The 24,983-nt window shown below is 50.8% G+C and overlaps 1 protein-coding gene and 1 non-coding gene across 7 annotated transcripts in view; both read right to left on the bottom strand.

The window, feature by feature from the left end:
- The window catches only part of ST3GAL2 (ST3 beta-galactoside alpha-2,3-sialyltransferase 2), a 61,393-nt gene extending 56,768 nt beyond the window's left edge, over window positions 1-4,625 (bottom strand). For 3 of the 6 annotated variants that reach the window (XM_063717772.1, XM_054534110.2, XM_024233880.3), the window contains exon 1: window positions 3,970-4,196. The gene's annotated coding sequence lies outside the window, so the exon portion shown is untranslated. Of the gene's footprint in view, window positions 1-3,969; window positions 4,205-4,524 lie in introns of those variants that run through there. The other 3 variants (XM_063717773.1, XM_024233881.3, XM_054534111.2) reach the window with 2 other exon arrangements.
- Window positions 4,626-14,433: 9,808 nt separating this feature from the next.
- LOC112129507 (U6 spliceosomal RNA) lies at window positions 14,434-14,540 on the bottom strand. Its single transcript, XR_002911899.1, has one exon. It is a non-coding gene; the product is annotated as a U6 spliceosomal RNA (small nuclear RNA).
- Between the last annotated feature and the right edge of the window lie 10,443 nt (window positions 14,541-24,983).

Raw genomic sequence — 24,983 nt, 5'->3', positions numbered from 1 at the left:
TGCCTCCTGAATTTCTAAATTTCAAAGACTCCCAGGCATCCTGTCCAGTGTGCAGCCATGGCAGGACTTTACTTGGCAGGCACCCCAACCCACTTGGTTGGGGAAACAGGCACAGGCCAGACGAGGGCCCGGTTCAGCAATTTGCTTCGCTATGTCCACACAGCTACCCTTTTCCAAAGCCATGGCTCCTAAATTTCCTGCTTGGTTGTGGGGCCTTGCTTCAAATAACCGTGGGGCAGTGTCCCCCCAATCATTACCAATCCTGGGCAGCATCAGAATGAAAGAAAAGCCAAACCAGTATAGCTGCCAGAACAGCCTGGTGGGGAAGTAAAGTGGAAAAAAGTCCCTCTTAAGACTTTATATCTAGCTGGCTGGGCACAGTGGTTCACGCCTGTAATCCCAGCACTTTGGGAGGCCCCAGCGGGCGGATCACCTGAGGTCGGGAGTTTGAGACCAGCCTGACCAACATGGAGAAACTCCATCTCTACTAAAAATACAAAAAAATTAGATGGGCGTGGTGGCGCCTGCCTGTAATCCCAGCTACTTGGGAGGCTGAGGCAGGAGAATTACTTGAACCCGGGAGGTGGAGGTTGTGGTAAGCCGACATCGTGCCATTGCATTCCAGCCTGGGCAACAAGAGTGAAACTCCATCTCAAAAAATAAAATAAAAAATAAAAATAAATTTAAAAAAAAACAAAAATTAGCCGGGCATGGTGGTGCATGTCTGTAATCCCAGCTACTCGAGAGGCTGAGACAGGAGAATCGCTTGAACCTCGGAGGCAGAGGTTGCAGTGAGCCAAGATCTCACTCCAGCCTGGGCAACAAGAGGGAAACTCCGTCTCAAAATAAAATAAAATAAAATAAAAAAGACCACATCTAGCTGGGCGCAGACGCTCACGCCTCTAATCCCAACACTGGGAGGCTGAGGCGGGCGGAGCACCTGAGGTCAGGAGTTCGAGACCAGCCTGGCCAACATGAAGAAACCCCATCTCTACTAAAAATACAAAAATTAGCCGGGCATGGTGGCAGATACCTGTAATCCCAGCTACTTGGGAGGCTGAGGCAGGAGAATAGCTTGAACCTGGGAGGCGGAGGTTGCAGTGAGCTGAGATCACACCACTGCAGCCTGGGTGACAGAGCAAGACTACCTCAAAAAAAAAAAAAAAAGACATCTGGCCAGGAGCGGTGACTCACGCCTGTAATCCCAGCACTTTGGGAGGCCAAGGCGGGCGGATCACCTGAGGTCAGGAGTTCGAAACCAGTCTGGCAAACATGGTGAAACCCCGTCTCTACTAAAAATACAAAAAGTAGCCGAGTGTCATGGCATATGCCTGTAATCCTAGGTTGCTGTCACCCCAGGAAGGGGTGGCCAACAAGGCTGAGACAAGAGAATCGCTTGAACCCTGGAGGCGGAGGCTGCAGTGAGCCGAGATCGTGCCACTGCACTCCAGCCTGGGCAACAGAGCGAGACTTCGTCTCAAAAAAAAAAAAAAAAAAGACTTCACATCTGCTTGGATTAATCTCTCAAGCAATTGTGATGGCCCCAAACCAGTGGTTCTCAAAGTGTTAGCCCTAGGGAGCTGGAGAGAGATGCAAAATATAGGCTCCACCCAGATTAAACCATAAAACTCTGGAGTCCCCCCCCACACACAATCTGTGCCTTAACCAGCTCTCCAGGGGACTATGACTCTCAGTCAAATGTGAAGAATCCTTCCCTAAACCTGTAACCATGAGACCTTCCGCTGTAATTCATTTACTGAACACCCACTATGTGCTAAGGACCAAGCCAAGTGGTGGTGTGTCCTCATTTTCTGAAATATTTGAAGAGCATCCACAGTCTAATGAGCCAAAATGAAGTATACAAATACTGCCAAAATAAGGCAGGATGTGGTATAGGACAACACAAAATAATCCATTTCCCACCCCTCTCCCCAGGCCCTACCCCCCTCAGGTCTTCTTTTGCCATGAAAAGACACGGAAAAACCAAGCCTCCCCAAATCCCCAGTCCTGGTATTGCAGACTCCTTAATCCCAGGTGCCTTCTCGAGAAGAGTGGTCCTTACCCTGAGGCTTGGCTGGAGTAGAAATGCTCCCCTGAGGCCATAGCCAATGGCTCTCAGAAGCTTGGCTTTATCTGGGATTTGCACTCCAAAAGTTCCCAGGAGCCATCAGCATGCCACAGCACATCACAATGCACTCCCAGGCAGGGTCACTCCCACAGGCCCCTGCCAGGCTTGCAAGCAAGGGTGCAGAGGCAGACATAAACACCCGCACAGACAGTTGGCCCCCTGGCCTCCCTTCCTCCATTCTCAAGTTACAAGGTTAAAAGCATCCAATTCACAGCCAAGGGGGGAGGGCTGGGAAGGGGGTTGCTGAAGCAGTGAACCATCTGGTTCAGATCAAGATTGCTCCTTCAGGACCCCACAGAACTCCTAGAGCCTCCTGTTCCTCCCTTTCTCCACCCATCCCACTGGGAAACTGGGGATTGGGGCAGAATGGATGACCATCCCCCTCTGCCCCCCCCGCAAAAAAAATAATCTGAAGAGGACAAAACAAAAAACCTGAATAATACAGGCAAATCTGTGCCACCTCTCTCAGCCCTCGTTCCCTCTAAATCCTGAGCCCCACGACTAAACTTGAGATCATCGCCCACATACTCTGTGCCTTCCTCCACAGAGAGATCAGGGCAGCCAGCAGGCATCCCTCCCTGAAAGGGCAACCCCTCCGAAGTTAGCAGCAGAAGCAAGATGAAGCTTAGGGGTGTGGTCTCCCAGACTCCTCTTATGCCACCATCTCTCTAAAAAACAGCGATACCTTCCACCTGAGAGGGGCTTCAGAGCCCACCAGGCAAGGAAGGGGTGGCCAACCAGCTTCCAAACATCCGTCCCAAAGACGAGGCGGGAGTGTGTTACTGGCCAGAGGTCCCAGAGTGCCCTGTACCCGTCCCGGAGGCTTTGACTGAAAAGAGGCCCCAGGTCCCTGCACCTCTCTAGCCTCTTTCTCCAACACCACCTTTGACTCAGTCCTCCGCTCCTTTACGCAGCTGTAAAGCAAGAGGCAAGATGGGAGACGGGAGATGGATGCAGTTGGCAAAAGATAAATCGAAAGGCTAACTTGAGCAAGCAAGCAATGGGTGCTGACTCCTCTACAGGCAGAGGGGGCCCGGAGTGGGCTATGCGAAGGAGGGAAGGCCAACAGGAGCGGCAGGAAGCTAAGGGGAGACTCAAGTGAGCTCAGCCCAGAGCTGTAGCAGGGGGTGGAAGTTTGGTCCAGTCACAGGGGAATCACTGGGGGGAAGAAATGACTTCCACTCCAAGGCAGAGAGGGAACATGAGAGAGGAGAGACGGGGTTCTGGCCAACCTCCACGGGACTGGCGATTTGGCCAAGTTTCTGGCATCAGCCTTGCCTCAGTTTCCCCAAAGTAGGAAGGTCGAGCCGTGAGAACTGGGCCACTGAGGATGGTTAGGGGGCAGTACCAGGTAGGGGAAAGATCACAGGGGAGAGAGGAGCTGATGGGGCAAACAGGCTCTGGCCAAGAGTGGGGCCGGGGTCTCCCAGGTGGAGCAGAGGCCGGGAGAGCCAGGGTTAGGGGTACGAACTAGGGAGTGGACTGGAAGTCGGGACCAGGGCAGGGAGCTCTTCCGAGGGCTAGGGCTAGGGCTGGGGCTGGGGCTGGGGCTGGGGCTGGGGCTGGGGCTGGGGGCTCCCGGCAAAGGAGCGGAGCGGGAGCCCCGGGAGGCTGGGAGCGGCTGGACGTGCAAAGCAGAAGGCGGGGATCCGGAATGAGGCCAACGCGCGCGGACCCCCGCCCACACGAGGGAGCCCGACGCCCCGGCCCGGGGGAAGTTGCCGGGCTGGAACGGGCCGGTCTGGGCCGCTGGGCCCGCCAGCTGCCCGCGCAGGGGAGGTCTGGGCAGCCGGGGGCCCGGGGCGCTCCGCATCCCGCCCGCCCTCATCCCACCCGCGCACCTCAGTCAGCGCCCGGCGCCGCGCGGGCCATACTCGCCGCTCCGGCGGCTGCCGCCTCCGCCCGCGCAGAAAGCCGTCGTCGCCGCCGCTGCCGTCGTCCGGACCCGTTAGCTCGCGGCTCTCTTGTCCGCCCGCCGTGGGTTAGTCCCGCCCTTGCCTGGCCCAACCCTCCCGCAGCGCCGCCGCCGCCGCCGCCTCAGCCCGGCCCCTCCCCCCACCCCTGCCCGGCTTGAAGGGAAGGGTGGGGGACAGGGGCGACTGCCCCCACCCCATTCACATCCTCCCCGTCTCTCCCTCCCTCCGCCCCCCGCACGCGCGCCGGCATGCTGGGATATGGAGTCCAGCCGGCGCTGGGCCTTTCGGGGCGCCCCGCATCCAGGACTACATCTCCCAGAAGACAGCGCGCGCATCCCCCGAATTGTGGGCTTTGTAGTTTCGCTAGGGCTCAGGGGGTCCGCCGCGCAGGAGGGGAGACGGAGGGGGATGGGAAGTCTTCGTTCTCTGAAGGCCGGGCTCCAGCGACTGGAGCAGACGGCCCCGAGCCGGGTGGGATACCTGGGTTCCCAGGGAGGTGCACACTAGCCGAGGACGCCTCTCAGATGCTGCTGTGGCCAGCTGCGGACGAGCCTGGCCGGAGGGCACTGTTCCCACTCGCGCTCTCAAAGAGCCGCGACCTGAGGCCAGCTTGGCTTCACGCCCGGGCTCTGAAAGCCCGAGCTGCGGTGGGGCCGCTGCGCCCTGGTCTGAGGGGAGAGAGACCCCATCAGCGGTGCGGGCGGGGGTTTGGCCTCGCTGGACTTTGTGTTCCCCACCTGGGAAAAGAGGAAAAGGGGGCAGAGTGTCTATTGGTTCCTCATCCACCGGGGCATCTCCCCCTTGCAGGCTTTCACTTAGATGCCCGTAGCTTCCTACTGTTGAGGATAAAGTGAACGCATTTTAAATATTTGCCATGTCTTGTATTAGCCCATCCTTTCCCTGACTTACGCACCTATTTCAAAACCTTTATGAAACTCCAGGTGGACTGCAGTTTTGCCCTCCAACAGGCTGAAGTGAGGCTGAAGTGGTTCTGAATTTTTGGTGTGTATGGGGTCCTCTTGGCCAGCTTGTTTAAACGCAGATTGCTGCCCCCACCCTCAGCTTCTGGTTCTTTTAGCTCTAGGGCAGGCCCCAGAATTAGCATTGCTACCCCGTTTCCAGGTGTTGCTCATGCTGCCGGTTACTACTTTGATAACCTCTGCTGTTGGTGTTTGCTGCTAGCACACCGGTATCCTCTTTCAAGGATGGCCCTTGTGTGGGATAATTAATAATGGCCCTGAAGAGCCAAACCCGGGAAGGCAGGGTCCCAGTCTAGTCCACTTTAGCACAGGAACGCTCTTTGTTTTTGCTCAAGGTCTCACTGTCGCCCAGGCTGGAGGGCAGTAATGTGATCACGACTCACTGCAGCCTCAACCTCCCAGGCTCAAAAGATCTTCCCACCTCAGCCTCCTGAGTAGCTGGGACTACAGGCATGTGCCACCACACCTAGTTAATGTTTGTATTTTTTGTAGAGACGGGGTTTTCCCATGTTGCCCAGGCTGGTCTCCAACTTCTGGACTCAAGCAAACCTCCTGCCTCAGCCTCCCAAAGTGCTGGGATTACACATGTGAGCCACTGTGCTCTGCCAGGAATGTAAATCAGTATACTCCCTAAAGGAAGATACCACTTGGGCCATCTGCCTGCAGGTGTTCCAGACCTTACCCCTTGAAATTCTCCCTAAAGCTGGGAAGGTTTTTCTCGTGCAAGGTGGGCAGCAGGGGCATGCCTGGTGCTACCTTCCAAACCATGGATACAAGCCAGGATTTGTGATATCAAACCCCTAGGACAAGGTCAGTTTAGTAGCGTCTGCTACCTCTGGGTGGGCTATGGCATAAGACAGGCTGGGGAAGTGAGAGGTGAGGCAGTAGATTCCTGGCTTGTCAGGTACTGAGAAAGGTTCTCATTCTTTTTATTTGTTTTGAGACGGAGTCTCGCTACATCGCCCAGGCTGGAATGCAGTGGCATGATCTCGGCTCACTGCAATCTCTGCCTCCGGGGTTCAAGTGATTCTTGTGCGTCAGCCTCTGGAGCAGCAGGGATTACAGGCATGCACCACCACACCTGGCTAATTTTTGTATTTTTAATAGAGACAGGGTTTCACTATGTTGGCCAGGGTGGTCTGGAATTCCTGACCTCAAGTGATATGCCCACCTCGGCCACCCAAACTGCCAGCACCACACCCAGCCAAGAATGGTTCTCATTTTGACCCAGGTGGGCCTTTCTTACTAACTATTATTCTGCTGTTCTTGCAGCTACAAACTGCTGAAAAGATAGCTTAGTAAGCACCACCCTCAAGCAGAAGGAACCCAGACTCTTCCACCTGTCAGCTGACCAAACTCCTTGACCAAACTCTAGACAGGCTTCCCCAAGCCCCCTTCTCAACTAGGCCTCAACCTTGGCCCATAAAAACTACAGACTCTTGGCTGGGCTCAGTGGCTCAAGCTTGTAATCCCGGTGTCAGAGGCGTTTGAACCAGAGCGACTCCATCTTGGATAGGGGCTAAGTAAAATAAGGCTGAGACCTACTGGGCTGTGTTCCCTAAAGGTTAAGGCATTCTAAGTCGCAGGATGAGATAGGAGGTCTGCACAAGACACAGGTCACAAAGACCTTGCTGATAAAACAGGTGGCAGTAAAGCTGGCCAAATCTCACCAAAACCAAGATGGTGACGAAAGTGACCTCTGGTCATCCTCGCTGCTCATTATATGCTAATTAGAATGCATTAACATACTAAAAGACACTCCCACCAATGCCATGACAGTTCACAAATGCCATGGCAACACCCGGAAGTTACCCTATATGGTCTAAAAAGTGGAGGAAGCCCGGGCGCGGTGGCTCAAGCCTGTAATCCCAGCACTTTGGGAGGCCGAGGCGGGCAGATCACCAGGTCAGGAGATCGAGACCATCCTGGCTAACACGGTGAAACTCCGTCTCTACTAAAAATACAAAAAAAAATTAGCTGGGCGCGGTGGCGGGCGCCTGTAGTCCCAGCTACTCAGGAGGCTGAGGCAGGAGAATGGCATGAACCTGGGAGGCGAAGCTTGCAGTGAGCCAAGATAGCGCCACTGCACTCCAGCCTGGGCAACAGAGCGAGATTCCATCTCAAAAAATAAAAAAATTAAAAAATAAAAATTGGAGGAACCCTTAATTTGGGGAATTGCCCACCCCTTTCCCAGAAAACTCATGAATATTCCACCCCTTGTTTAGCATATACTAAAAAGGCTGGGCACTGTGGCTCATGCCTGTAACCCCAGCACTTTGGGAGGCTGAGGCAGGTGGATCACGTGAGGACAGGAGTTCAAGACCAGCCTGACCAACATGGCGAAACCCTGTCTCTACCAAAAATGCAAAAATTAGCTGGGCGTGGTAGTGCATGCCTGTAATCCCAGCTACTTGGGAGGCTGAGGCACGAGAATTGCTTGAACCTGGGAGGTGGAGGTTACAGTGAGCTGAGATCGTGCCATTGCACTCCAGCCTGGGCAACAGAGTGAGACTCTGTCTTAAACAAAAAAGGGCCAGGCGTGGTGGCTCACACCTGTAATCCCAGCACTTTGGGAGGCTGAGGCAGGTGGATCATGAGGTCAGGAGTTCAAGACCAGCCTGGCCAAGATGGCGAAACTCCATCTCTACTAAAAATACAAAAATTAGCTGGGCATGGTGGCAGGCGCCTGTAATCCCAGCTGCTCAGGAGGCTGAGGCAGGAGAACAACTTGAACCCAGGGGGACGGAGGTTTCAGTGAGCTGACATCGTGCCACTGCATTCCAGCCTGGCTGGCAGAGCGAGACTCCATCTCAAAAACAAACAAACAAACAAAAAAACACCTGCAGACTCTCAACACAAGTGATTTTATTCACCCTCCTCCCTCCACATTAAAAGGCTTCTACAGAGGCTGGTCACGGTGGCTCACGCCTGTAATCCCAGCACTTTAGGAGGCCTAGGCATGTAGATTGTCTGAGCTTAGGAGTTTGAGACCAGCCTAGGCAATGTGGAAAAACCCTGTCTCTATTTATAAAAAAGAAAAGAAGGATGGGTGCCGTGGCTCATGCCTGTGATCCCAGGACTTTGGGAGGCCGAGGCAGGTGGATCACAAGGTCAGGAGTTCAGGGAGTGGCCTGAACTCTTCCAGCCTGGCCAAGATGGTGAAACTCTGTCTCTACTGAAAATACAAAAAATTAGCGGGGCGTGGTGGTGGGCGCCTGTAATCCCAGCTACTGGGGAGGCTGAGGCAGAGAATTGCTTGAACCCAGGAGGTAGAGGATGCAGTGAGCAGAGATCGCACCACTTCACTCCAGCCTGGACAACAGAGCGAGAATCTGTCTCAAAAAAAAAAAAAAGAAAAAAAGACTTAAACACTAATATAGTTTCTAACAGCTCAAGGTCACATCCTGGGATGACCCAAACCCACCTTAAAGTGCCTGCCTGAGAAAGCGCACCACTGCCGAAAGAATTGACTGTTCCAGGCAACACCCAATCATAGGCTCCGACTACACTTTCTCAGAGCATTTACTAAAAAGGGCTCACAATTGTGAATTCCTTCTCTGATCCTTTGAGATGTATAAGTATCTTCTACAACTCAAGAGTGTCTTTCTCAAGGACCTGAAAGCCATTCCTTGAACATCATCATCCTGAAGGATAAGGCCTCTGTCTCCCAGTCTTTGTGGGAGGATAGAATTCTAACTTCGATAATTGCCAGCTAGTGGACAGAGCTGTACATTGACCAATCCTTTGCAATTTTTCATGTCCCTGACTCTACCGAACCCCTGCTTGCCACCTTCCCTACTCCTTCATCCACTTTAAAACACAACTAGGCCAGGAACAGTGGCTCACACGTGTAATCTCAGCATTTTGGAAGGCCGAGGTAGGCGGAGCACTTGAGGTCAGGAGTTCGAGACCAGCCTGGCCAACATGGCGAAAGCCTGTCTCTACTAAACATACAAAAAATTAGGGCCGGGCGCGATGGCTCATGCCTGTAATCCCAGCACTTTGGGAGGCCGAGGCGGGCAGATCATGATGTCAGGAGATCAAGACCATCCTGGCTAACACGATGAAACCCTGTCTCTACTAAAAATACAAAAAAATTAACCGGGTGTGGTGGTGGGCACCTGTAGTCCCAGCTACTCAGGAGGCTGAGGCAGGAGAATGGCGTGAACCCGGGAGGCAGAGCTTGCAGTGAGCCGAGATCGCACCACTGCACTCCAGCCTGGACGACAGAGCGAGACTCCGTCTCAAAAAAAAAAAAAAAAAAGCAAAAAATACAAAAAATTAGCCAGACGTGGTGGTGGGTGCCTGTAGTTCCAGCTGCTTGGGAGGCTGATGCAGGAGAATCACTTGAACCTGGGAGGCAGAGGTGGCAATGAGCTGAGATCGCACCACTGCACTCCGGTCTGGGCAACAGAGCAAGACTCTGTCACAAAACAAACAAAAAACACAAGTTATCTTGCCAGACTCACTGGCTTGTGTCTGTAATCCCAGCTACTCTAGAGGCCGAAGTGGCAGGATCACATGAGGACAGGAGTTTGAGACTAGCCTGGGCAACATAACAAGACCCCATCTCTAAAAAATAAATTTAAATTCCCAGTCACTTCTGTACAAATCAAAGTTGGGCCAAGTTCACGCTGGACCCTATTCCCTATCGCAATAGTATATTACAAATTAAAATCTGTTCTTACCACCTTTTTTTTTTCTTTTTAGAAACTAGGTCTTGCTGTCTCACCCAGGCTGGAGTGCAGTGGTGTGATCATGGCTTACTGCATCCTCGAACTCCTGGGCTCAAGGGATCCTTCCACCTCAGCCTCCTGAGCTGGAACTACAGGCACGCACCACCATGCCCAGCTAATTTTTTTTTGTTTTTAAAATAGAGACGGGTCTCGCCATCTTTCCCAAGCTGATCTCAAACTCCTGGGCTCAATCGATCCTCCCACATCAGCCTCCCAAAGTGCTGGGATTACAGGCCACTGTGCCTGTTCTGTCCTTACTACTTCAACTAACATCTAGCTTTATCTTTTTTTTTTCCTTGACTTTGTTTATCTTTGACAAAGTAGGTATTCACTCTGAGTCACAGGGGCCCAGGCTCTAGCTCCCTGCTCATTATGTCACTGAGTCAAAAGGGGCTGGGCATGGTGGCTCATGCCTGTAATCCCAGCACTTTGGAAGGCCGAGGTGGGCAGATCATGAGGTCAGGAGTTTGACACCAGCCTGGCCAACATAGTGAAATCCCGTTTCTACTAAAAAAAAAAAAAAAAATTCGGCCGGGTCGGGTGGCTCACGCCTGTAATCCCAGCACTTTGGGAGGCCGAGGCAGGCAGATCACGAGGTCGGGAGATTGAGACCATCCTGGCTAACATGGTGAAACCCTGTCTCTACTACAAAAATACAAGAAAATTAGCAGAGTGCGGTGGCGGGCGCCTGTAGTCCCAGCTGAGGCAGGAGAATGGCGTGAACCCGGGAGGCGGAGCTTGCAGTGAGCCGAGATCTCGCCACTGCACTCCAGCCTGGGGGACAGAGAAAGACTCTGTATCAAAAAAAAAATAATAATAATACAATAAAAAATAAAAATAAATAAAATAACTGTGTGTAGAGGGAGGAGAGATTGTTCTAAAGATGGTATAGGAAACCATCTGCTGAAAAAGTTGTTTACCACTAATAAATTAATGAATCTAGGCAAAAATCACCAATGGCTATTAATATCATTAAAAAAAAAAGACACTGTGTCATTTGAAGAGCTAGAGATGACTCACTCCTGATGAAAGTAACTGATACTCTCAAAGTATTATTGAAAAAAGAAATCGACTGGGCGCGGTGGCTTATGCCTGTAATCCCAGCACTTTGCGAGGCCAAGACGGGCAGATCACCTGAGGTTGGGAGTTGGAGACCAGCCTGACCAACATGGAGAAACCCCGTCTCTACTAAAAATACAAAATTAGCAGGGCATGGTGGCGCATGCCTGTAATCCCAGCTACTCGGGAGGCTGAGGCAGGAGAATCGCTTGAACTCAGGAGGTGGAGGTTGCGGTGAGCCGAGATCGCACCATTGCACTCCAGCCTGGGCAACAAGAGTGAAACTCCATCTCAAAAAAAATAAATAAATAAAAAAGAAATCGGCCGGACGTGGTGTGCATCACCACATCCAGCTAACTCTAAACATTTTTTTTAGAGAAAGAGTCTCATGGCTGGGCGAGGTGGCTCACACCTATAATCTCAGCACTTTGGGAAGCCGAAGAGGGTGGATCACCTGAGGTTGGGAGTTCGAGACCAGCCTGACCAATATGGAGAAACCCTGTTTCTACTAAACATACAAAATTAGCCGGGCATGGTGGTGCATGCCTGTAATCCCAGCTACTCGGGAGGCTGAGGCAGGAGAATCACTTGAACCCGGGAGGTGGAGGTTGCGGTGAGCCGAGATCACACCATTACACTACAGCCTGGGCAACAAGAGCAAAACTCATCTCAGAAAAAAAAAAAAAGAAGAAGAAGGGGTCTCATTATGTTGCCCAGGCTGTTCTCAAACTCCTGGCCTCAAACGATCCTTCTGCCTTGGGCTCCGAAAGTACTGAGATTACCATGAGCCATGGCACCAAGCCTCCCTTTTTGTTTTGTTTTGTTTTTCTTTGAGATGGAGTCTCACTCTTGTTGCCCAGGCTGGAGTGCAATGGTGCGATCTCAGCTCACCACAACCTCCGCCTCCCAGGTTCAAGCAATTCTCCTGCCTCAGCCTCCGATGTAGCTGGGATTACAGGTGCCCACCACCACACCTGGCTAATTTTTTGTATTTTTAGTAGAGACAGGGTTTTACCATGTTGGCCAGGCTGGTCTTGAACTCCTGACCTCAGGTGATCCCCCCCCCAACCTGGGCCTCCCAAAGTACTGGGATTACAGGCATGAGCCACCGCGCCCGGCCTTTTTTTTTCTTGAGATGGAGTCTTGTTCTGTCGCCAGGCTGGAGTGCAGTGGCACCATCTTGGCTTACTGCAACTTCTGCCTCCCGGGTTCAAGCGATTCTCCTACCACAGCCTCCCTAGTAGCTGAGACTACAGGCACGCGCCACCATGCCCAGCTAATTTTTGTATTTTTAGTAGAGACAGGGTTTCACCACGTTGACCAGGATGGTCTCTATCTCTTTACCTCGTGATCCGCCAGCCTCGGCCTCCCAAAATGCTGGTATTACAGGCGTGAGCCACCGCTCCTGGCCTTTTTTTTTTTTTTTTGTCTTTTTTGGCTGGGCAAGGAAGCTCATGCCTGTAATCCCAGCACTTTGGAAGGCTGAGGTGGGCGGATCACTTAAGGTCAGGAGTTCGAGACCAGCCTGGCCAACATGGTGAAACCCTGTCTCTACTAAAAATACATAAGTTAGCCAGACATGGTGGCGGGTGTCTGTAATCCCAGCTACTTGGGAGACTGAGGCAGGAGAATCACTTGAACCCTGGGGGCAGAGATTGTTGCAGGCCAAGGTTGCGCCACTGCAACTCAGCTTGTGCGACAGCCTGCCTCAGCTTCCTGAGTAGCTGGATTGTGCCACTGCACTCCAGCCTGGGCAACAGAGCAAGACCTTGTTGTCTCAAAAAAATAAATAAATAAAAGAAAATGACCAAGTAGCTAATAGGAAATGTGCAATCATACAGTACTTGTCCCCTTGTGACCAGCATATTCTACTTAGCATAATGTCCACAAGGTTCATCCATGTTGTAGCATATGTCAGAATTTCCTTCCTTTGTAAAGCTGGATAATACTCTATTATATGTACATACCACGTTTTCTTTATTCATTCATCTGTCAATGATGGGTTGTTTGCAGCTCTTGGCTATTTTAAATACTACTGCTATGAACATGAGTGTACAAATATCTCTTTGAGCTCCTGCTTTCAATTGTGTTATTTGTCTTATTTTCTTTTTTTCTTCCTTTTTTTTTTTTTTTTTGAGACAGGGTCTTGTTCTCAATTTTTGCTTCAAAATAATCCAGGTTGAGGTATAGGTATAGCTACAACAAGGTTGGTTAAATTGATAATTATAGAAGAGATGAGGCCAGGCATGGTGGCTCACACCCATAATCCCAGGACTTTGGGAGGACGAGGTGGGCAGATCACTTAAGGTCAGGAGTTTGAGACCAGCCTGGCCAACATGGCGAAACCCTGTCTCTACTAAAAATACAAAAATTATCCGGGCATAGTGTCACATGCCTGTAATCCCAGCTATACTCGGGAGGCTGAGGCAGGAGAATGGCTTGAACCCAGGAGGCAGAGGTTGCAGTGAGCAGAGATCACACCACTGCACTCCAGCCTGGGCAACAGAACGAGACTCTATCTCAAAAAAAAAAAGAGGGGATGAGTAGTTACTCTGGGTTAATTAATTATAACATTTTTTCACCTTTGGATATATTTGAAGTTTCCATAATAAAATGGTTTTTTGGCTGGGCAAAAACTAACCAGGTGTGGTGATGCATGCCTATAGTCCCAGCTATTTGTGAGGCTGAAGCAGGAGGATCAATTTAGCCCGGGAGGTCCAGGCTGCAGTGAACCATGATTGTGCCACTGCATGCCAGCCTGGGCAACAGAGCAAGTGAAATTGCTGGATCATATAGTAATTTTTTTTTTTTGCCCATAATCAAAACTTTATTGGAAAACGGACACCAAAATAGATCACTATTATACTTTGCAAAATCAAACATAATTATGAATATATTATCTTGGTAGATGAATTCGAATTGCTAGACTTATGATAAGGCTTTCTGTGAGATAACACAGATTCAGGAAGTGGTGTGGATCACTCCATTTGTGTTGCTTTCCTCTAAGTGAACACCCTCTGTGAGTCTGGCCTTTCCTTCTGTAGGCTGATACTGTTGAACAACCCACACAAAGAACTACTGTCTGAGCATGGCTGAAAACTATGGTAATTTTGGGACAATCTCAACATTTTACATCCATAAAATAAGAATTTGGACTTTGAACTAGCCGTTTCTTTTATGATTTTTCTTTTCCTCTTCCAAAGACGGATGTAATAAATCTGTAGCCAAAGACTTGTTGATCCTTTTGCAAGCCCTGACTGTCCCATCCAGACCTAGTAATTCTAGTGTTAATTTTTTTTTTTTTTTTTTTTTTGAGACGGAGTCTTGCTCTTTTGCCCAGGCTGGAGTGTAATGGTGCAATCTCAGCTCACTGAAACCTCCGTCTCCCGAGTTCAAGCGATTCTCCTGCCTCAGCCTCCTGAGTAGCTGGGATTACAGGTGCATGCCACCACACCCGGCTAATTTTTGTATTTTTAGTAGAGATGGGGTTTCACTATGTTGGTCAGACTGGTCTCGAACTCCTGAACTCGTGATCCACCCACCTCAGCCTCCCAAAGTGCTGGGATTACAGGCATGAGCCACGGCGCCCAGCCTTCAATTTTTTTTTTTTTTTATTAAATATGGAATGCTTCACGAATTTGCGTGTCATCCTTGCGCAGGGGCCATGCTAATCTTCTCTGTATCACTCCAATTTTAGTATATGTGCTGCCGAAGCGAGCACTCTAGTGTTAATTTTTTGAGGAGCGCCATACTGTTTCTCATAGCTGCTGCACCATTCTCCACTCCCACCAACAGTGGACAGGCTTCCAATTTCTCCACATCTTCACTAACACTTGTTATTTATTTATTTATTTGAGACAGAGTTTCTCTCTTGTTGCCCGGCTGGAGTGCAATGGCACGATCTCAGCGCACAGCAACCTCCGCCTCCTGGGTTCAAGTGATTATCCTGCCTTAGCCTCCTGAGTAGCTGGGATTACAGTCATGCGCCACCATGCCCCGCTAATTTTTGTATTTTTAGTAGAGACGGGGTTTCTCCATGTTGGTCAGGCTGGTCTCGAACTCCTGACCTCAGGTGATCCCCCCGCCTCAGCCTCCCAAAGTGCTGGGATTACAGGCGTGAGCCACTGTGCCCAGTCTAACACGTGGTATTTTCTCAGAGCATCACTCTTCTTTCTTTTTTTCCCTCTGTACCTCAATGGGATGCAAAGGGAGCATCACGTTTCCCCTTCCCCTTCTCCTTCTCCTTCCCTTTCTTCTCCTTCTCTTTCTCTTTCCTCTTTTTTTTGGACAGAATCTTGCTCTGTTGCCCAGGCTGGAGTGCAGCGGTGTGATCTAGGCTCACTGCAACCTCCACCTCCCAGGTTCAACCAATTCTCCTGCCTCAGCCTCCCGAGTAGCTGGGATTACAGGCACCTGCCACCACGCCCAGCTAATTTTTGTATTTTTATTAAAGACGGGGGTTTCACCTTGGTGGCCAGGCTGGTCTCGAACTCCTGACCTCGTGATCCGCCCACCTTGGCCTACCAAAGTGTTTGGATTACAGGCGTGAGCCACTGTACTTAGCCACATCACTCTTAATAAAAGAAATGCAGATGAAAATCACCACACTGAGATATCATTTTTCACATACCAGATTGGCAACAATCAAAAAGCTTGATAACTGTCTTGGCAAGAGTGTGGGGCATTCTTATCCACTGCTAGTGTAACTAGAAATCTGTGCCACCTGTATGAAGAACAACTTGGTAATATCTTCAAAATTACAAATGCACAAACCATTTGACCTAGCAATTTATTTTCTTTTTTCTTTCTTTTTCTTTTTCTTTTTTTTTTTTTTTTTGAGACAGAGTCTTGCTCCGTCGCCCAGGCTGGAGTTTAGTGGCGCAATCTCAGCTCACTGCAACCTCCGCCTCCCGGGTGTAAGCAATTCTGTGCTTCAGCCTCCCGAGTAGCTGAGATTACAGGTGCACACCACCATGCCCAGCTAATTTTTTGTATTTTTAGTAGAGACGGGGTTTCACCATCTTGGTCAGGCTGGTCTTGAACTCCTGATCTCGTGATCCACCCATGTCGGGCTCCCAAAGTACTGGCATTACAGGTGTGAGCCACTACGCCCTGCCCTAGCAATTTATTTCCTAACAAAGTATCCTATTTGTATATGTTCAAAGTTACACATAGAGGACATTTGTTGCAGCATGGTAAGAGCAAGATCACAGTGGCTCACTCCTGTAATCCCAGCACTTTGAGAGGCTGAGGTAGGAGGATCACTTGAGCCCAGGAGCTGGAGAACAGCCTGGGCAATATAGGGAAACTTTGTATCTACAAAAAGTTTAAAAATTGGCCGGGCTCCTTGGCTCACACCTGTAATCCCAGCACTTTGGGAGGCTGAGGTGGGTGGATCACCAGGTCAGGAGATCAAGACCATCCTGGCTAACACGGTGAAACCCCGTCTCTACTAAAAATACAAAAAATTAGCCAGGCGTGGTGGCGGGTGCCTGTAGTCCCAGCTACTTGGGAGGCTGAGGCAGAAGAATGGCGTGAACCCAGAAGGCAGAGCTTGCAGTTAGCAGAGATCGCAGCCACTGCACTCCAGCCTGGGCGACAGAGAGAGATTGTCTCAAAACAAAAAACAAACAAACAAAAGTTTAAAAATTGGCCTGGCATGGTGGCTTACGCCTGTAATCCCAGCACTTTGGGAGGCTAAGGTGGGTGGATCACGAGGTCAAGAGTTCGAGACCAGCCTGACCAACGTGGTGAAACCCCGTCTCTACTAAACATAAAAAAATTAGCCAGGCGTGGTGGCGGGTGCCTGTAATCCCAGCTACTCAGGAAGCTAGGGCAGGAGAATCGCTTGAACCTGGGAGGCAGAGGTTGCAGTGAGCCGAGATCGCAACACTGTATTCCAGCCTGGGCGACAGGGTGAGACGCCATCTCAAAAAAAAAAAAAAAGTTTAAAAATTAAGGGCCAGGCAGGCCAGGCGAGGTGGCTAACACCTGTAATCCCAGCACTTTGGGAGGCCGAGGCGGGCAGATCACGAGGTCAGGAGATCTAGACCATCCTGGCTAACACGGTGAAATCCCGTCTCTACTAAAAATACAAAAAATTAGCCGGGCTTGGTGGCGCGTGACTGTAGTCCCAGCTACTTGGGAGGCTGAGGCAGGAGAATGGCATGAACCTGGGAGGTGGAGCTTGCAGTGAGCTGAGATCGCGTCACTGCACTCCAGCCTGGGCGACAGAGCGAGACTCCGTCTCATAAAAATAAATAAATAAAGATAAAAATTAAGGGCCAGGCGCCGTGGTTTACGCCTGTAATCCCAGAACTTTGAGAGGCCAAGATGGGCGGATTACAAGGTCAGGAGTTAGAGACCAGCCTAGCCAATATGGTGAAACCCCGTCTCTACTAAAAATACAAAAATGAGCTGGGCATGGTGGCGTGTGCCTGTAGTCCCAGCTACTGGGGAGGCTGAAGCAGAAGAATCACTTGAACCCGGGAAGCAGAGGTGGCAGTGAGCTGAGATTGCACCACTGTACTCAAGCCTGGGCGACAGAGCGAGATTCCATCTCTCACACACACACACAAAATTAGCTGATTGTGGTGGCCTGTGCCTGTAGTCCCAGCTACTTGGGAGGCTGAGGTGGGAGGACAGCTTGGGCCTGGAGGCAGAGGCTGCAGTGAATGAAGACTGAGCCACTGCACTCCAGCCTGGGTGACAGAGCAAGAACCTGTCTCAAAAAAGAAAAATAAATGATCTAGATGTTGGCCAGGCATGCTGACTCACACCTATAATCCCAGTGTTTTGGGAGGCCAAGGTGAAGGGATTGTTTGAACCCAGGAGTTCAAGACCAGCCTGGACAACATAACAAGATTCCTTCCCTACAAAAAATAAAATAAATGCCGGGCGCAGTGGCTCACGCCTGTAATCCCAGCACTTTGGGAGGCTGAGGCAGGTGGATCATCAGGTCAGAAGTTCAAGACCAGCCTGGCCAAGATGGTGAAACCCCATCTCTACTAAAAATACAAAAATAACCCAGGCATGGTGGCAGACACCTGTAATCCCAGCTACTCGGGAGGCTGAGGCAGGAGAATCGCTTGAACCCAGGTGGCAGAGGTTGCAGTGAGCCGAGATCGTGCCACTGCACTGCAGTCTGGGCGACAGAGTGAGACTCCGTCAAAAAAATTTTTTTAAATAAATACATTAATTTAATTAAATAAATAAAATTTAGTTGGGCATGGTGGCAAGAGCTTATAGTCCTAGTGAGTTGAGAGCCTGAGGCAGCAGAATCCTTTGAGCCCAGGAATTGGAGGTTAGACTGGGCTATGATCGTGCTACCGTACTCCAGCCTGGGCTACAGGGCAAGATCTGGTCTCTAAAAAAAAAAAAAAAAAAAAAATGTAAAAAAACATACACATGCAAAAACCAATCAAATTAGAAATGAAATGAAATGAATGGAATTAAGGAAGCTTTGGTTCATGGTGTCTTTTGTTCATATCACTTCATTAGATAATAAACCATAAACTATTGTAAAGCAGGGAACTGTGTTTGTTTGTTTGTTTGTTTTTCTTTAAACGGAGTCTTGCTCTGTCACCAGGCTGGAGGGCAGTGGCGAGATCTCAGCTCACTGCAACCTCCGCCTTCCGGGTTCAAGTGATTCCTCTGCCTCAGCCTCCCAAGTAGCTGGGATTATAGGCACGCACCACTACACCCAGCTAATTTTTTGTATTTTTAGTAGAGACGGGGTTTCACCATGTTGGCCAAGATATCTTGATCTCCTGAACTGGTGATCCGCCTGCCTCAGCCTTCCAAAGTGCTGGGATTACAGGCATGAGCCACCGTGCCCGGCCTTTTTTTTTTTTTTTTTTGAGATGGAGTTTCGCTCTTGTTGCCCAGGCTGGAGTGCAATGGTGCAATCTCGGCTCACTGCAACCTCCGCCTCCCAGGTTCAAGCGATTCTCCTGTCTCAGCCTCCCTAGTAGCTGGGATTACAGGCATGTGCTACCATGCCCGGCTAATTTTTATTTTTAGTAGAGACAGGGTTTCTCCATGTTGGTCAGACTGGTCTCGAACTCCCGACCTCAGGTGATCCACCCGCTTTAGCCTTGCAAAGTGCTGGGATTACAGACATGAGCCACCACGCCCAGCCTTTCATTTTTTTTTTTTTTTTTTTTTTGAGACAGAGTCTCACTCTATCACCCAGGCTGGAAGGTAGTGGTGTGATCTTGACTCACTGCAACCTCTGCCTCCCGGGTTCAAGCAATTCTTCTGCCTTAGCCTCACAAGTAGCTGGGATTACAGGCGGCCACTACCACAGCCGGCTAATTTTTGTATTTTTAGTACAGACGGGGTTTCTCCATGTTGGTCAGGCTGGTCTCGAACTCCTGACCTCAGGTGATCTGCCCTCCTTGACCTCCCAAAATTCTGGGATTACAGGTGTGAGACACCATGCCCGGCCTTTTTTTTTTTTTCTTTTTTTAGTTTTCTTCCTCCAGTGCCAAGGAATTGGCTTTTTGGGGGATGGGGGATACAGAGTCTGGCTCTGTCACCCAGGTTGGAGTGCAGTGGCGATATCTCAGCTCACTTCATCGTACGCCTCCCAGGTTCAAGCCATTCTTTTGCCTCAGCCTCCCGCGTAGCTGGGATTACAGGCACATGCCACCATGCTCGGTTACTTTTTGTATTTTAAGTAGAGATGGGGTTTCTCCACATCAGCCAGACTGATCTGGAACTCCTGCCCTCAGGTGATCCGCCTGCCTCGGCCTCCCAAAATGCTGGGATTACAGGTGTGAGCCACTGTGCCCGGCCTGGATTGCATTTTATGCTCCAGAACTCCCTGTTCAATCAGATTGAGGCAAAATTTAGGTGAATTTACCTCTTTACTTGGTTTCTTTCCCTGCCCTATCCTGCTTTCTCCACTCCCCTAGGAAGTCGCTTACCCAAGAATTCCTGTCTCAGGCTCTGCATCTAGGGACCCAACCTAAGTTATCCCTATGGGCGGTCCTGGCTCCCAGAGGGAATTTCTGCTACCAGTAATAGCCACACATCTCATCAGGGGCCTGAAGATTTCACCTTCTCCAAGAGGTCCTCCCTCCCAGACCTGGACCATCACATTCTGGCAGTAGGTCATTTGTTTAACAATAAGGAGTTTGGATGCCTACACTGTACTAGGCACTGCGCTAAACCCTTTATGTGCATTAGCTCATTAAACCCTCCCAACAACCTAATTTGGTAAATTCTATTTTAATCTCACAGATAAGGAAGCTGAGCTCAAAGAGGTTGAGTGGCTTGCTCACATGGTTAGAAAGTGATGAGAGGCCAGGTGTGGTGGCTCACACCAGTAATCCCAGCACTTTTGGAGCCCAAGGTGGAAGGATCGCTTGGGCCAAGGAGTTCAAGACCAGGCTGGAGGCCAAGAGTGGTGGCTCATGCCTGTAATCCTAGAAGTTTGGGAGGCTGAAGCAGGCAAATCACTTGAGGTCAGGAGTTCCAGACCAGCCTGGCCACCATGATGAAACCTCATCTCTACTAAAAATACAAAAATTAGCCATGTGTTTGGCCAGGCGCGGTGGCTCATGCCTGTAATCCCAGCACTTTGGGAGGCCGAGGCGGGCGGATCACGAGGTCAGGAGATCGAGACCATCCTGGCTAACACGGTGAAACCCTGTCTCTACTAAAAATACAAAAAATTAGCCAGGCGTGGTGGCAGGCACTTGTAGTCCCAGCTACTCGGGAGGCTGAGGCAGGAGAATGGCATGAACCCAGGAGGCGGAGCTTGCAGTGAGCCAAGATCATGCCACTGCACTCCAGCCTGGGCAACAGAGTGAGACTCTGTCTAAAAAAAAAAAAAAAAAAAATTAGCCATGTGTGGTGGTATGTGCCTGTAATCCTCAGGAGGCTGAGGCAGGAGAACCACTTGAACCCAGGAGGCAGAGGCTGCAGTGAGCCAAGATTACGCCACTGCACTGCAGCCTGGGAGACAGAGCGAGTCTCCATGTCAAATAAAATAAAATAAAATAAAATAAAATAAAAAACCAGCCTGAGCAACGTAGTGAGACCCAATCTCTATGCTGTAAGAAAAAAAAATTGTTTTTAAAGGGCTGAGTGTGGTGGTTCATGCCTGTAATCCCAGCACTTTGGGAAGCCAAGGCAGGAGGATTGCTTGAACCCAGCTGTTCCAGACCAGCTTCGGCAACATAGCAAGACTCTGTGTGGTGGCACACACCTATAGTCCCAGCTACTTGGGAGGCTGAGGTGGGAGGATCACTTGAGCCCAGGCGTTGGAGGCTGCTGTGAGCCATGATTGCACCACTGCACTCCAAACTGGGCAACAGAGTGAGACCCTGTCTCAAAAGGGAGAAAAAAAGAAAAAGAAAAAAAAAAGTGGTGGCAGCTGAGTGGATTTTTCTAAGTTTAATCCTTGGATTTAATCACCAGACTCTGTTCTTTATTTTATTTTTTGAGACGGAGTCTCGCCGTGTCACCCAGGCTGGCGTGTAGTGGCATGATCTTGACTTACTGCATCTTCTGCCTCCTGGAGTCAAGCAATTCTCCTGCCTCAGCCTCCTGAGTGGCTGGGATTACAGGCATGCGCCAGCACACCCAGCTAATTTTTGTATTTTTAGTAGAGACAGGGTTTCACCACATTGGCCAGGCTGGTCTCAAACTCCTAACCTCAAATGATATGCCCGCCTCGGCCTCCCAAAGTGCTGGGATTACAGGCGTGAGCCACCATGTCCGTTCGACTCTGCTCTATTATTATTATTTTTTTTTGAGATGGAGTTTCACTCTTGTTGCCAAGGCTGGAATGCAGTGGCATGATCTCGGCTCACTGCAACCTCCGCCACCTGGTTTCAAGCAATTCTCCTGCCTCAGCCTCCCGAGTAGCTTGGATTATAGATGCCCACCACCATGCCCTGCTAAGTTTTTGTATTTTTAGTAGAGATGGGTTTTACGTGTCGGCCAGGCTGGTCTCAAACTCCTGACCTCATGATCCTCCCGCCTCAGCCTCTCAAAGTGCTGGGATTACAGGCATGAGCCACCATGCCTGGCCGACTGTACTTTTATAATAGAGTGTGTGTGTGTGTGTGTGTGTGTGTGTGTGTGTGTGTGTGTAATGGCTGTGTACCCCAGATGGTGAGGCCATGTACAGATTTTTGCATCTGCTGCTGCACTGAGGGCTTCATTTTACTAAAAACCTTCCTTGAGTTTCTTTGCTCCTCAGGCAACAAGGTGCCAGAGCAGCCTGGAAGCTACCTCTCCTCTGCCAACCATACTGCCCTAGGAGGTAGGGTGGAGCAAAGGCCTCTGAGCTCCTCGGGGGCACATTCTGTTGTCTTGAGTCCCCGCCAAACCTGCAGTTGCAGGCGTCCCTGCCTCCCACTTCATTGCAGAGCCCGGGACCTGCATTGCTGAGAACAGCAGCAGTGGGAGGCAGTTCATCACCTCCCTGGAGGCCTCCTAGGTTCACAGAAGAAACAGCAGGCATTGAAGTGGGAGAAGGAGGATGAGACCTGGGCCAAGTGTAGATGGGGGAATGACTCCAGTGGGAGAAGACTGAGGGAAGCAGAGAGTGTGAGGAGGAGGTGAGAGCTGAGCAGGAGGTTGCTCTTCATTCATTCAACCAATTTTTTTTTTTTTTTTTTGAAACAGAGTCTGGCTCTGTTGCTCAGGCTGGATTGTAGTGGTGCAATCCCGACTCACTGCAACCTCCACCTCCCGGGTTCAAGCGATTCTCCTGCCTCAGCCTCCTGAGGAGCTGGGATTACAGGCACCCACCACCAAGCCCGGCTAATTTTTGTATTTTTAGTAGAGAGGGGATTTCACCATGTTGGCCAGGCGGGTCTTGCACTCCTGACTTCAGGTGATCTTCCTGCCTCGGCCTCCCAAAGTGCTGGGATTACAGGTGTGAGCCACCACACCTGGCCAATCAATTGTTTTTAACCACCTACTGTGTCAAGAATTGGTGGGTTCTTGGTCTCACTGACTTTAAGAATGAAGCCGCAGACCCTCGAGGTGAGTGTTACAGCTCTTAAGGTGGCGCGTCTGGAGTTTGTTCCTTCTGATGTTCGGATGTGTTCGGAGTTTTTTCTTTCTGGTGGGTTCGTGATCTTGCTGGCTCAGGAGTGAAGCTGCAGACCTTCCCGGTGAGTGTTACATCTCATAAAAAGCAGTGTAGACCCAAAAAGCAAAACAACAAAGCCGCCACATTGTGGAAGGGGACCTAAGCGGGTTGCCACTACTGGATCCGGCAGCCTGCTTTTATTCTCTTATCTGGCCCCACCCACATCCTGCTGATTGGTAGAGCCCAGCGGTCTGTTTTGACAGGGCGCTGATTGGTGCATTTACAATCCCTGAGCTAGACACAAAGGTTCTCCACGTCCCCACCAGATTAGTTAGATACAGAGTATGGACACAAAGGTTCTCCAAGGCCCCACCAGAGTAGCTAGATACAGAGTGTCCATTGGTACACTCACAAACCCTGAGCTAGACTCAGGGTGCTGATTGGTGTGTTTACAAACCTTGAGCTACATACAGAGTGCTGATTGCTGCATTTACAATCCCTGGGCTACACATAAAGGTTCTCCACGTCCCCACCAGACTCAGGAGCCCAGCTGGCTTCACCCAGTGGATCTTGCATGGGGGCTGCAGGATGGGGCTGCCTGCCAGTCCCCTGCCGTGCGCCCGCACTCCTCAGCCCTTGGGTGGTCGATGGGACTGGGCGCTGTGGAGCAGAGTGTGGCGTTCGTCGGGTCAGGCTCCGGCCGCACAGGAGCCCACGGGCGGGGGAGGCTCAGGCATGGCGGGCTGCAGGTCCCGGGCCCTGCCCCGCGGGGAGGCAGCTAAGGCCTGGCGAGAAATCGAGCGCAGCGCCGGTGGGCTGGCACTGCTGGGGGACCCAGCACACCCTCTGCAGCCTCTGGTCCGGGTGCTAAGCCCCTCATTGCCCGGGGCCGGCGGGGCCGGCCGGCTGCTCCGAGTGCGGGCCCGCCAAGCCCACACCCACCCGGAACTCGTGCTGGCCCGCAAGCACCGCGCGCAGCCCCCGTTCCTGCCCGCGCCTCTCCCTCCACACCTCCCTGCAAGCTGAGGAAGCTGGCTCCGGCCTTGGCCAGCCCAGAAAGGGGCTCCTACAGTGCAGTGGTGGGCTGAAGGGCTCCTCAAGTGCAGCCAAAGTGGGAGCCCAGGCAGAGGAGGCGCCGAAAGCGAACGAGGGCTGTGAGGTCTGCCAGCACGCTGTTACCTTTCATTGCCATGTCCTCAGCACTGTTCTAGGGCCTGAGGATACAATGGTGAACAAACCAAACATCCTGCTTTAATGGAGCAGGATGAGAATAATGACGGTAATCATAATGGTTAATAGTTTTTGAGTATTTACTATGGAGTCAAGCATTTATCCTACCCTCACAACAATCTCAGATATTTGATACTATTATTAACCTACTTTATAGATGGTTACACAGAGTTAGAGCAGGGTCCATCTCCATTGTGACTGACCTCAGTGCCTCTCAGCCTCCTTATTATTTTGTAAATTTATTTTTATTTTATTTTATTTTATTTATTTTTTGAGACAATCTCGCTCTGTCACCCAGGCTGGAGTGCAGTGGCACAATCTCAGCTCAGTGCAATTTCCGCCTCCTGGCTTCAAATGACTCTCCTGACTCAGCTTGCCGAATAACTGGATTACAGGCGCCTGCCACCACGCCTGGCTAATTTTTGTATTTAAAAAATTGGCCGTTGGCGGCCGGGCACTGTGGGAGGCCGAGGTGGGCGGATCATGAGGTCAGGAGATCAAGACCATCCTGGCTAACACGGTGAAACCCCGTCTCCACTAAAAATACAAAAAACTAGCTGGGCGTGGTGGCGGGCGCCTGTAGTGCCAGCTACTCAGGAGGCTGAGGCAGGAGAATGGCATGAACCTGGGAGGCGGAGCTTGCAGCGAGCCGAGATCGTGCTACTGCACTCCAGCCTGGGAAACAGAGTGAGACTCCGTCTCAAAAAAAAAAAAAAAAAAAATGGCTACTGGCTGGGCACGGTGGCTCACGCTTGTACTCCCAGCACTTTGGGAGGCTGAGGCGGGTGGATCACCTGAGGTCAGGAGTTGGAGACCAGCTTGAACATGGTGAAACCCCGTCTCTACTAAAAATACAAAAATTAGCTGGGCGTGGTGGCA

Source organism: Pongo abelii, chromosome 18, assembly GCF_028885655.2.
Source record: "Pongo abelii isolate AG06213 chromosome 18, NHGRI_mPonAbe1-v2.0_pri, whole genome shotgun sequence".
NCBI classification, from domain to species: domain Eukaryota; kingdom Metazoa; phylum Chordata; class Mammalia; order Primates; family Hominidae; genus Pongo; species Pongo abelii.
This window is presented reverse-complemented; position numbering and strand designations above follow the sequence as displayed.